General features: G+C 37.8%; 2 long non-coding RNA genes across 2 annotated transcripts; both read left to right on the forward strand.

The window, feature by feature from the left end:
* The first annotated feature begins 1,024 nt into the window (after positions 1-1,024).
* LOC115925059 lies at positions 1,025-3,934 on the forward strand. Its single transcript, XR_004064539.1, has 3 exons — positions 1,025-1,105; positions 3,100-3,195; positions 3,845-3,934. It is a non-coding gene; the product is annotated as an uncharacterized LOC115925059 (long non-coding RNA).
* Positions 3,935-6,377: 2,443 nt separating this feature from the next.
* Positions 6,378-11,010, forward strand: LOC115925060. The gene is made up of 3 exons (XR_004064540.1): positions 6,378-6,469; positions 8,728-8,826; positions 10,928-11,010. It is a non-coding gene; the product is annotated as an uncharacterized LOC115925060 (long non-coding RNA).
* Positions 11,011-13,373: the final 2,363 nt, after the last annotated feature.

Here is a 13,373-nt window from a genome sequence, read left to right on the forward strand (position 1 = left end):
AAAGGGCACTAATAAAGCACATCGACACAAATCCTCTTGGCGGCCATGCATTACGGCTAAAGGCATGGGCAAACCGAGGATTTTTTATGTTGGGGACAGAGGTAAAGTGCAATGAATTATTGAAAAGTTATTACATTTTCTGTTTTGTTTTTTTTAATTATGGAAACTGCCCCCTACCCTAGCCCCCACTGCGCACAGTCATGGTTCAGTGACAAAGCAATGGCCTCGTAACTGTGAGGCCCCAGGATCAAAACCGTGTCGATGTGCTTTATTAGTGCCCTTTTGTGGGGCATTAATCCTCATTACTGCCATTTATGAATTAAGGGCGTAGGTCCCCTAGTTGATAAGCATAGTAGCATACACATGCTTTAGCAGTCACGCAAAACACACATTGTCAAATTATTATTCAATTAAATCTAAGAATGTATACTATTATCTAGATCTATTATTTTAAATTATTTTTAAAACAATTCCATTAATTGAGGAAAAACAAAAATATTCCAACTTTATGAGCGACAGTGTATGTGCAACTAGTGATTGGAGATGCATTCTGAGATAACAATAAAAGGTGTGGTAGGAACAGGTGCCAGTAACCGATCCCGATATAGGGACACCGAGGAAGAACATATCAATGTTGTTGGTTGATCTGAAGGGGTTGATCTCTCGATCTTCATTTTATTTTTTTCTTGAATAGTCTTTGTATGACATTTGAGTGTTTTGTTCTTATATGTTTAAGATGTTAGTATTCGTATTTAATGATCGTAAATAAAACCAAATCAAACCATATACCAATCCCATTCCCATCACCACTGGCCCCGCGTAAAAACGGGGTAAAGCAGAACATGGATACTTCTCTGTAGTTTGATAATGTCACAATACAAATCCCAATCTGCTATTCTTGATATGAGATTGTTAACAAAGTGTGACTGTACCCACAGCTAGTCACGTGTTATTCACCTTCTAAATATGTTTGTTTTGTTTGATATGATTTCTCTCCTCTTTGTAGTTAATTGTACTGGTGACGACCCATGCATGAACGGAGGTACCTGTGAGAACAGAGCATGTACATGTCCTGCTCCTTTTACTGGATCGTTGTGTGACGAAGGTATGACAATATATCATTATCACTGTCGGATCCAAGTGGGCACGAATCGGCACCCCAACCCTTCTTCACGGCCTAAAAAGGGGTCGGAGCCAGAGAGAATGACAAAAGAAAAGAAGAGAAAATAAAGAGAAAATAATATTTTAAGGCCACAGAGAAAATAAGAGGAAAAGCACGGCAGAGCGATAGAAAGACAAAAAAAAGAAGAAAAGAACGATTAAAACAATCGCCACTCTAAGATACGGGTCGGCAAACGTATCGGAAGCCACTGCAAGCTTTGCGTGATAGTATAATAACTAGACATTAAATTCGTCACGGAGACGAATTGGGTGATCTGCTTCTTTATTCGAGTCACAATACATGTAGAAACTCGGTGGGAAATTTGGCCTTTAAATACAAATCCACCCTCTACTCATATAACACACCTCAAGCTCATTTGGTAATCAAGGATGTAGAAAGAGTAGAAATGATTTCGCTGACTGTTGTTTGGTACAACATTGTTACCATCAACTTAATGACAGGAATAGACGAACAAACAACAAAATAACGTGTCGTTAATAAACTTTTAGTACTGTCCTGTACTAAATATGTATTATAGGAATAGGTCGGATCGTACAGAGCAGCAAGAAAGGAAATGAACCGATTGGGAATAGTAAGAACCAAGAGGCATTCATCGAATCTGACCATTAAAAACACAAAGGCAAGACTGCATGTCTAGATTTACGACCCAGCCAAGTATCATGTTTTGACGGCAGTTTGGGTGGGTTGGTGAAAAGAATAGTGAGTAGAGTGAGTGTTAATCGGCCGACTACCTAATAACACAGAGTCAATGAGAAAGCAGAACATATATGTGAAGTGCCAGCTCTGATGACAACTGGCCAATCAGTGCGCAGTCACAATGAGCCTTGCCCAAGAATGTTTGTTCTTCACAATATGACATTCAAGTAAGATATGGGTACCTGATTCTTACAAATTTACAATTATTTTTCCATTTCCTGGGTTTGGGTTTGGGTTTTGGTTTAGCGTTTGGTAAACTGTTTGGGCCATAGTTGAAGTAATCTGAACGACGTAATTTTGAACATTATTTGAACAAGTTTTAAGTTATTTGAGTTATCAACGATCAACATTTTTTCTTTCAACGTTCATGAAATGATCCGTCAGATCGCTTTGACGTTCACTTAACTTTTGATTCATTTTAACTCGAGAGGTTTCTGACCAATGTATTTGCGAAACAGAAAAATTAAAAATTAAAAGACTATTAAATGTTTGCGAGTCACCTAATTTCACGATCAACGTCAGGAACGTGTTACCTTTGTCATACTCGGGAAGTTTGACATAAGAAATCAAACAACATTAAACGACAGTGATGCAAAATAAAAAAGATAGCAACCGGAGGTACATTCCAAAATATTGAAAAGTAAAGAAGAGTAATCATGGTGATAGCAGTGTAGAATAAACCACACTTAAAAAGAGAACGTTCAATTGAAATATCAACAATCAAAGCAAAAGTATGTGCAATTAGGGATGGGGAGCATTCTGAATGTAAAGGAGATAACAATGAAGGGTGTAATAGAAACGGGTTTAACCGATCCCGACTCATATATGGACCCCGAGGAAGAACATATCGTATGATCGGAAGTGGTTGATCTCTCGATCCTCATTTTAATTTTTGTTTTCTGGAATAGTCTTAGATGATATTTGAGTGTTTTGTTCTTATATGTTTAAGATGTTAGTATTTCATATTTAACGATCGTAAATAAAACCAAATCAAACCATATACCAATCCCATACCCATCAACCCTGCCTCCGCGTAAAAACGGGGTAAAGCAGAACATGGATCCTTCTCTCTAGTTTGATAATGTCACAATACATATCTCAATCTGCTATTCTTGATATAAGATTGTTAACAAAGTGTGACTGTACTCACAGCTAGTCGCGTGTTATTCACCATCTTAATATGTTTGTTTTGTTTGGTATGATTTCTCTCCTCTTTGTAGTTAACTGTACTGGTGACCCATGCATGAACGGAGGTACCTGTGAGAACGATAGATGTATATGTCCTGCTCCTTTTACTGGATCGTTGTGTGACGAAGGTATGACAATATATCATTATCACTGTCGGATCCAAGTGGGCCCGAATCGGCACCCAAACCCTTTTTCGCGGCCTAAAGAGGGGTCGGAGCCAGAGTTCAAGGTCGAGAATCGTGAGGAGACAATGTGCAGATGAGTTTTTAAAGGCCATCTGTCCTACTTGTAGCTACTTGCTCCCTTTATATAGAAAACTTCCCCAATCGGTGCCTGTTGGTCCCCCATGATCCGCTTTTTCTTATGTTAAATGAGAGCTGAGTTAATGAGATAGCCAAGTGTCACAGTGACCTCGCTGGCTGGCTGTGTGGTCTAATCCCTTCTGGCTGAAGAAGTAAAGCCTACCTTTAAAAGAAAGAAAATGAACCGATGGGGAATAGTAAGATGTTTTTTTTTTTCGTATTTAATGATCGTAAATGAAACCAAATCAAACCATATACCAATCCCATTTCCATCACCACTGGCCCCGCGTAAAAACGGGGTAAAGCAGAACATGGATCCTTCTCTGTAGTTTGATAATGTCACAATACAAATCCCAATCTGCTATTCTTGATATGAGATTGTTAACAAAGTGTGACTGTACCCACAGCTAGTCGCGTGTTATGCACCTTCTAAATATGTTTGTTTTGTTTGATATGATTTCTCTCCTCTTTGTAGTTAACTGTACTGGTGACCCATGCATGAACGGAGGTACCTGTGAGAACGGAGCATGTTCATGTCCTGCTCCTTTTACTGGATCGTTGTGTGACGAAGGTATGACAATATAACATTATCACTGTCGGATCCAAGTGGGCACGAATCGGCACCCAAACCCTTTTCAAGGCCTAAAAGGGGTCGGAGCCAGGGAGAATGACAAAAGAAAAGAAGAGAAAAAGATATTTTAAGGCCACAGAGACAATAAGAGGAAAAGCACCGCAGAGCGATAGAAAGACAAAAAAGAAAAGAATGATTAAAACAATCCCAACTCTAAGATTCGGGTAGGCAAACATATTGGAAGCCACTGCAAGCTATGCGTGATAGTATAACAACTAGACATTAAATTCGTCACGGAGACGAATTGGGTGATCTGCTTCTTTGATCGAGACACAATACATGTAGAAACTCGGTGGGAAATTTGGCCTTTAAGAACAAATCCACCCTCTACTCATATAACACACCTAGGCCTATGTACAAGCTTTCTTGTGGTACTGCGAGATAGGTATTTTGTATAGTCACGCAACTGATACCAGACTGATTTGGAGACGTATTGAATTTGTGAGTTAAAAAGCACACCGAGGTTACGAAAGATATGAATAAACAGCAATAATATGGCTAGCAAGGGTGATCGAAGTAATAGATATTTTATTTGAATGAATCTTGGAAGTCCTAATTGGTACAATACAAACATGTTGTAAGATAAATTTTCAAGGAAGTGTGAGTTTAATAGATTATGAACATCCTGTAGACAATGGATTATAGATTGCTTTGGTAAGTTTGAATGAAGTGAGTGGTCAGGTTTGGATGAAGTTTTAAGAATGGTATAAGTACATCATGAAACTTACGATTAATTAAACATCCTTTACAATTTGACAGTCCAGACATTCAAAACTGCGTAATCTGAATGACGTAACCTGAACATTATCTGAACAAGTTTTAATTATTTGAGTTATCAACGGTCAACATCTTTTCTTTCAACGTTCATGAATCATCCGTAAGATCGTTTTGACGTTCAACCAATTTTGATTTATTTGTACTTGAGAGATTTCTGACCGATGTATTAACTGTACGAAACAGAAATCTTAATAATTAAAAGGCTAATGTTTGCAATTCTCCAATTTTCGATCACCTAATTTCATGACCAACGTCAGGAACTTGTTACCTTTGTTATACTCGGGAAGTTTGACATAAGAAATCAAACAACATTAAACGACAGTGATGAAAAATAAAAAAGAGAGCAAATGGAGATATATGCCGAAATATTGAAAAGTAAAGAAGAGTAATCATGGTGATAGCAGTGTAGAATAAACCACACTTAAAAAGAGAACGTTCTATCTATTAAAATATCAACAATCAAAACAAAGGTACACTGTCGCTCATAAAGTTGGAATATTTTTGTTTTTCCCCAATTTGTGGAATTATTTAAAAAATAATTTAAAAATAATAGATCTACATAATAGTATACATTCTTTAATGCCCTACAAAAGGGCACTAATATAGCACATCGACACAAATCCTCTTGGCGGCCATGCATTATGGCTAAAGGCATGGGCAAACCGAGGATTTTTTTATGTTGGGAACCAAGGTAAAGTGCAATGAATTATTGAAAATTTATTGCATTTTCTGTTTTTTTTTAAATTTATGGAAACTGCCCCCTACCCTAGCCCCCACTGCGTACAGTCATGGTTCAGTGACAAAGCAATGACCTCGTAACTGTGAGGCCCCAGGATCAAAACCGTGTCAATGTGCTATATTAGTGCCCTTTTGTGGGGCTTTAATCCTCATTACTGCCATTTAAGACTTAAGGGCGTAGGTCCTCTAGTTGATAAGCATAGTAGCATACACATGCTTTAGCAGTCACGCAAAACACACATTGTCAAATTATTATTCAATAAAATCTAAGAATGTATACTATTATCTAGATCTATTATTTTAAATTATTTTTAAAACAATTCCATGAATTGAGGAAAAACAAAAATATTCCAACTTTATGAGCGACAGTGTATGTGCAACTAGTGATTGGATGCATTCTGAGATAACAATAAAAGGTGTGGTAGGAACGGGTGCCAGTAACCGATCCCGATATAGGGACACCGAGGAAGAACATATCAATGTTTTTGGTTGATCTGAAGGGGTTGATCTCTCGATCTTCATTTTATTTTTTTCTTGAATAGTCTTTGTATGACATTTGAGTGTTTTGTTCTTATATGTTTAAGATGTTAGTATTTCATATTTAACGATCGTAAATGAAACCAAATCAAACCATATACCAATCCCATTGCCATCACCCCTGCCTCCGCGTAAAAACGGGGTAAAGCAGAACATGGATCCTTCTCTCTAGTTTGATAATGTCACAATACATATCTCAATCTGCTATTCTTGATATAAGATTGTTAACAAAGCGTGACTGTACTCACAGCTAGTCAATTGTTATTCACCATCTTAATATGTTTGTTTTGTTTGGTATGATTTCTCTCCTCTTTGTAGTTAATTGTACTGGTGACGACCCATGCATGAACGGAGGTACCTGTGAGAACAGTGCATGTACATGTGCTGCTCATTTTACTGGATCGTTGTGTGACAAAGGTATGACAATAGGGGCTGTTAGATTTGCATGTCGACAGCAACGTGTGACGTCATTTTAAGGCACTGCGCATGCTTTACGTCGTCTCAGTCGGCGATCGAGAATGCATCAACTTTGATTTTCCTAAATCTAGTACATACATAATGATATTTATATAGCGCCTTTACATGCTCAATGTACTAGTTGGTTGATCTGAAGGGGTTGATCTCTCGATCTTCATTTTATTTTTTTCTTGTATAGTCTTTGTATGACAATTTTGAGTGTTTTGTTCTCATATGTTTAAGATGTTAGTATTTCATATTTAACTATCGTAAATAAAACCAAATCAAACCATATACCAATCCCATTCCAATCACCCCTGCCTCCGCGTAAAAACGGGGTAAAAAAAAAAAAAAAAAAAAAGAGATTAAAACAATCGCCACTCTAAGATACGGGTCGGCAAACGTATTGGAAGCCACTGCAAGCTTTGCGTGATAGTATAATAACTAGACATTAAATTCGTCACAGAGACGAATTGGGTGATCTGCTTCCTTGATCGAGTCACAATACATGTAGAAACTCGGTGGGAAATTTGGCCTTTAAATACAAATCCACCCTCTACTCATATAACACACCTAGGCCTATGGTAATCAAGGATGTAGAAAGAGTAGAAATGATTTCGCTGACTGTTGTTTGGTACAACATTGTTACCATTAAATTAATGACAGAAATAGGCCCCGAAATAGGCGAACAAACAACAAAATAACGTGTCGTTAATAAAGTTTAAGTCCTATCCTATACTAAATATGTATTATATGAATAGGTCGGATCGTACAGAGCAGCAAGAAAAGCGATGTTTAAGGTCGGGAATCGTGAGGAGACAATGTGCAGATGAGTTTTTAAAAGAAAGAACATGAACCGATAAGGAATAGTAAGAACCAAGAGGCATTAATCGAATCTGACCATTAAAAACACACAGGCTAGACTGCATGTTTAGATTTACGACCCAGCCAAGTATCATGTTTTGACGGCAGTTTGGGTGGGTTGGTGAAAAGAATAATGAGTAGAATGAGTGTTAATCGGCCGACTACCTAATAACACAGAGTCAATGAGAAATCAGAACATGTATGTGTCAGTTCTGATGACAACTGGCCAATCAGTGCGCAGTCACAATGAGCCTTGCCCAAGAATTTTTGTTCTTCACAATATGACATTCACATAAGATATGGGTACCTGATTCTTACAAATTTACAATTATTTTTCCATTTCCTGGGTTTTGGTTTTGGTTTTGGTTTAGCGTTTGGTAAACTGTTTGGGCCATAGTTGAAGTAATCTGAACGACGTAATTTTGAACATTATCTGAACAAGTTTTAAGTTATTTGAGTTATCAACGATCAACATTTTTTCTTTCAACGTTCATGAAATGATCCGTCAGATCGTTTTGACGTTCACCTGACTTTTGATTCATTTTAACTTGAGAGGTTTCTGACCAATGTATTTACTATACGAAAAAGAAAACTTAAAAATTAAAAGACTAATATTTGCGAGTCTTAAATTTATCTAATTTCATGACCAACGTCAGGAACGTTTTACCGTTGTTATACTCGGGAAGTTTGACATCAGAAATCAAACGCCATTAAACGACAGTGATGCAAAATACAAGAGAGAGCAACCGGAGATATATGCCGAAATATTGAAAAGTAAAGAAGAGTAATCATGGTGATAGCAGTGTAGAATAAACCACACTTAAAAAGAGAACGTTCAATTGAAGTATCAACAATCAAAGCAAAAGTATGTGCAATTAGGGATGGGGTGCATTCTGAATGTAAAGGAGATAACAATGAAGGGTGTAATAGAAACGGGTGTAACCGATCCCGACTCATATATGGACCCCGAAGAAGAACATATCGTATGATCGGAAGTGGTTTATCTCTCGATCCTCATTTTAATTTTTGTTTTCTGGAATAGTCTTAGATGATATTTGAGTGTTTTGTTCTGATATGTTTTAAGATGTTTGTATTTCGTGTTTAATGATCGTAAATAAAACCAATTCAAACCATATACCAATCCCATTCCTATCACTTCTGCTTTCGCGTAAAAACGGGGTAAAGCAGAACATGGATACTTCTCTGTAGTTTGATAATTTCACAAAACAAATCCCAATCTGCTATTCTTGATATAAGATTGTTAACAAAGTGTGACTGTACTCACAGCTAGTCACGTGTTATTCAGCTTTTAAATATGCATGTTTTGTTTGGTATGCTTTCTCTCCTCTTTGTAGTTAACTGTACTGGTGACGACCCATGCATGAACGGAGGTACCTGTGAGAACAGGACATGTACATGTGCTCCGAAATTTACTGGACCTTTGTGTGCCGAAGGTAGGACAATATATCATTTTCACTGTCAGATCCGCCTTTTTGGGCGGCCTTAAAAGAGTTGAGGCCAGAGAGTGACGGAAGAAAAAAAAAAAGAGAACTAAATATTTTAGGCCACAGAGAAAAAAACATTAAAAGCACAGAGTGATAGAAAGAGACAAAAAAAAAATGATTAAAAAAAAGAAATCGGTACCTGGCACCGCGTTAGAAGACACTGTAAGCTATGTGTAATGTAATAATTGGGGTGGGGTGGGCCTGTCAAGAATACCCCTACATATCCTCTGAGTGTCGTAAAAGGCGACTAAAAGGGGACCATTCAGCATAAGGGGGCTGGTGGTGGTACTGGGTGGCACCAGTAGGACCAACAAAAACTTGCATCCCGTAAGACGTTGAACTGGGAAGGCGAGTTTAGGCCGCCTTTAAATAAGCCTAGCTTGCTCTGCATTGGGCAGCAGCGATGCAGTTGGAGTGTTTCAGCGGAAGATCCTTTTAGGACAACCCTCTATTCATATAACACATCTAGGCCTATGCACAAGCTCATTTGGTAATCAAGGATGTAGAAAGAGTAGAAATGATTTTGCTGACTGTTGTTTGGTAAAACATTGTTACCATTAAATTAATGACAGGTGTAAGCGAACAAACAACAAAATAACGTGTCGTTAATAAAGTTTTAGTACTGTCCTGTACTAAATATGTATTATAGGAATAGGTCGGATCGTACAGAGCAGCAAGAAAGGAAATGAACCGATTGGGAATAGTAAGAACCAAGAGGCATTCATCGAATCTGACCATTAAAAACACAAAGGCTAGACTGCATGTCTAGATTTACGACCCAGTCAAGTATCATGTTTTGACGGCAGTTTGGGTGGGTTGGTGAAAAGAATAGTGAGTAGAGTGAGTGTTAATCGGCCGACTACCTAACACAGAGTCAATGAGAAATCAGAACATGTATGTGTCAGTTCTGATGACAACTGGCCAATCAGTGCGCAGTCACAATGAGCCTTGCCCAAGAATTTTTGTTCTTCACAATATGACATTCACATAAGATATGGGTACCTGATTCTTACAAATTTACAATTATTTTTCCATTTCCTGGGTTTGGGTTTGGGTTTTGGTTTAGCGTTTGGTAAACTGTTTGGGCCATAGTTGAAGTAATCTGAACGACGTAATTTTGAACATTATCTGAACACGTTTTAAGTTATTTGAGTTTTCAACGATCAACATTTTTTCTTTCAACGTTCATGAAATGATCCATCAGATCGCTTTGACGTTCACTTAACTTTTGATTCATTTTAACTTGAGAGGTTTCTGACCAATGTATTTACGAAACAGAAAAATTAAAAATTAAAAGACTATTAAATGTTTGAGAGTCTTAATTCACCTAATTTCATGACCAACGTCAGGAACGTGTTACCATTGTTATACTCGGGAAGTTTGACATAAGAAATCAAACAACATTAAACGACAGTGATGCAAAATAAAAAAAAGAGAGCAACCGGAGGTACATTACGAAATATTGAAAAGTAAAGAAGAGTAATCATGGTGATAGCAGTGTAGAATAAACCACACTTAAAAAGAGAACGTTCAATTGAAATATCAACAATCAAAGCAAAAGTATGTGCATTTAGGGATGGGGAGCATTCTGAATGTAAAGGAGATAACAATGAAGGGTGTAATAGAAACGGGTGTAACCGATCCCGACTCATATATGGACCCCGAAGAAGAACATATCGTATGATCGGAAGTGGTTTATCTCTCGATCCTCATTTTAATTTTTGTTTTCTGGAATAGTCTTAGATGATATTTGAGTGTTTTGTTCTGATATGCTTTAAGATGTTTGTATTTCGTATTCAATGATCATAAATAAACCTAAATCAAACCATATACCAATCCCATTCCCATCACCCCTGTCTCCGCGTAAAAACGGGGGAAAGCAGAGCATGGATCCTTCTCTGTAGTTTGATAATGTCACAAAACAAATCCCAATCTGCTTTTCTTGATATAAGATTGTTAACAAAGCGTGACTGTACTCACAGCTAGTCACGTGTTATTAACCTTCTTAATATATTTGTTTTGTTTGGTATGCTTTCTCTCCTCTTTGTAGTTAACTGTACTGGTGACGACCCATGCATGAACGGAGGTACCTGCGAGAACAGGACATGTATATGTGCTACGGGATTTACTGGACCTTTGTGTGCCGAAGGTATGAAATATATCATCACTGTCAGATCCGCCTTGGGGGGGGGGGGGGGGCGGGTTTAAAAGGGGATTGAGGCCAGAGAGTGACGGAAGAAAAGAAGAAAAAAAAAGAACAAAATATTTGAGGCCACAGAGAAGAAAACAGGAAAAGCACAGAGTGATAGAAAGAGACAAAAAAAAATGATAAAAAAAAGAAATCGGTACCTGGCACCGCGTTAGAAGACACTGTAAGCTATGTGTAATGTAATAATTGGGGTGGGGTGGGCCTGTCAAGAATACCCCTACTTATCCTCTGCGTGTCGTAAAAGGCGACTAAAAGGGGACCATTCAGCATCAGGGGGCTGGTGGTGGTACTGGGTGGCACCAGTAGGACCAATAAAAACTTGCATCCCCTAAGACGTTGAATTGGGAAGGCGAGTTTAGGCCGCCTTTAAATAATGCTCTCCGATCGGGGTTAATTACAAGGAATTAGATCTTCGCCTTTTAATGAATTTGAGAAAATTAAGGACGGGTTCATGACTATTTATAGCAAGACTGTTTGAATATTTTTAAAGGCACTCATGGTTTGTCTGATTCTTTTCATTATTAACTCAGTAATAACGTGCACCGTACCTGAATTTGACGAATTGGTATCTTCTCGGACGTGTTCAACCGATGAATATGTGATCTACAATCAACAATGCAGCTTCTCTTGTCCGACTGGTTATAGCCGAGCGGGTCCGTCGTTTGTTATCTGCACGGGCTCAGGAAGTTTCTCGCAAATGTTTCCTCGTTGTGTGAGTAAGTGTAATTTCGGAGCACTGTGGTATATTCCTAAAAGTTCGATCCTTGCTCGGTGCTTACATCCTTGGACAAGCTGTTTAGCCTCCATTTCGACCTCACTGCTCAGGTGAAAATGAATACCTGTCATTGTTGGGTAATTAAAAATTAATACTGATATGGCTACCCTTAGTAATTAAGAAACAATCAATATTTCTTTCCTTATTATTTTCGAAAAACAGTCAGGATGACAAATATGGTCCGACCATGCAATGCGGTGTGTGTATTGGGATTTTACAGACGTGTATCAATTAGATATGATTATGTAAGTCTGGGGGACCGACCTTTTAAACGACACCATCCGAAAGACGTGACTTAGTTTCGAACCTGCGTCCTCGGCTGAATCAGTTTGTAACTTCCATTGTTAGCTGGATTACATTTTAAAGTGAAATTACTGACCAGTGTATTTACAATACGAAACAGAAATCTTAATAAGAGTCATGTTCGCGAGTTCTCAAATTTTCTATCACCTCATTTCATCTTTTCATGACCATCGTCAGTAACTGAAGTATATAAATAAACGTAATAATTTGTATAATATGAAGGTTAGACATATATACGAACTCAAACAACGTAAGGATATTAATGCATACTACAAAAGAGAGCCAAGATATTGAAAAGTAAAGAAGGATAGTGATGATGATACGAGTGTAGAATAAACCACAATAAAACATGGACACTGACCAGTGTATAACATATTTTATATATTATTTTGCAGAGTGTGATCCCAACGGCAGCGTTTGTCCAAAAACAGGTATGTTCCTCTCTAACATAAGTTAAACCGCGGATAGTCATTGTCCGACATGTTCATGTTCGCGATTTACCCATGATTTAACTTTTAATATGGCCCATAAATAATCTCTCTGTGTCTCTTAAAGGTATTATGTCCCATTTGCAGGCCAAAAAATGAAAAAGCTAAATTCCAACTGCATTTGAAAGATAATACTAATTTAGAACTTTAGAATATTTGTCATGGGATATTTATACTTCAGGCTTCAATTTTATTTAGCCGTTGACCTAGAAAACTATGATATATATATATATCTATCTGTCCATATGTCCCATAGCTTGAGTTTAAGCTGTTGGGGCGACAATGAAATTAAATGGACCTTGAGAGACAATGTTCTCTTTAACTTTCTTTCTTCAGCCGCTCTTGATAGCTGCTCAAATGACATTCCCGGCCTGTCCATAAAGGTGTTTAAAAAAGTAGAACGGAGCTAACCAAAGATTGTTAATTCCGCAAAGCCATTGTGTTGCATAAAGCGATCCCTCCGTCAGTTGGTACATAGACTTGTACCGGTTTGCACGTAATGGCGAACGAGCGATCGTGGCGATAAGCGCTGATGACAAATACCAGACTCGAGTGGGTTCGCCTTGCACGCTAAGGGACGGCTTTTTTCGGTATATTTTATAGTTATTATTTCTGCACAGGTTTGGGAGTCAGGTGGGAAGGAGAGAACCCTATAACTTTTTCTTTTTTTCTCTCTGTTTATTCTGAAAAAAATCCACTTTAACCGTTTATCGGTAGGCTT

The sequence above is a fragment of the Strongylocentrotus purpuratus genome, unplaced genomic scaffold, assembly GCF_000002235.5.
Source record: "Strongylocentrotus purpuratus isolate Spur 01 unplaced genomic scaffold, Spur_5.0 spur5_scaffold_17, whole genome shotgun sequence".
NCBI lineage: Eukaryota > Metazoa > Echinodermata > Echinoidea > Camarodonta > Strongylocentrotidae > Strongylocentrotus > Strongylocentrotus purpuratus.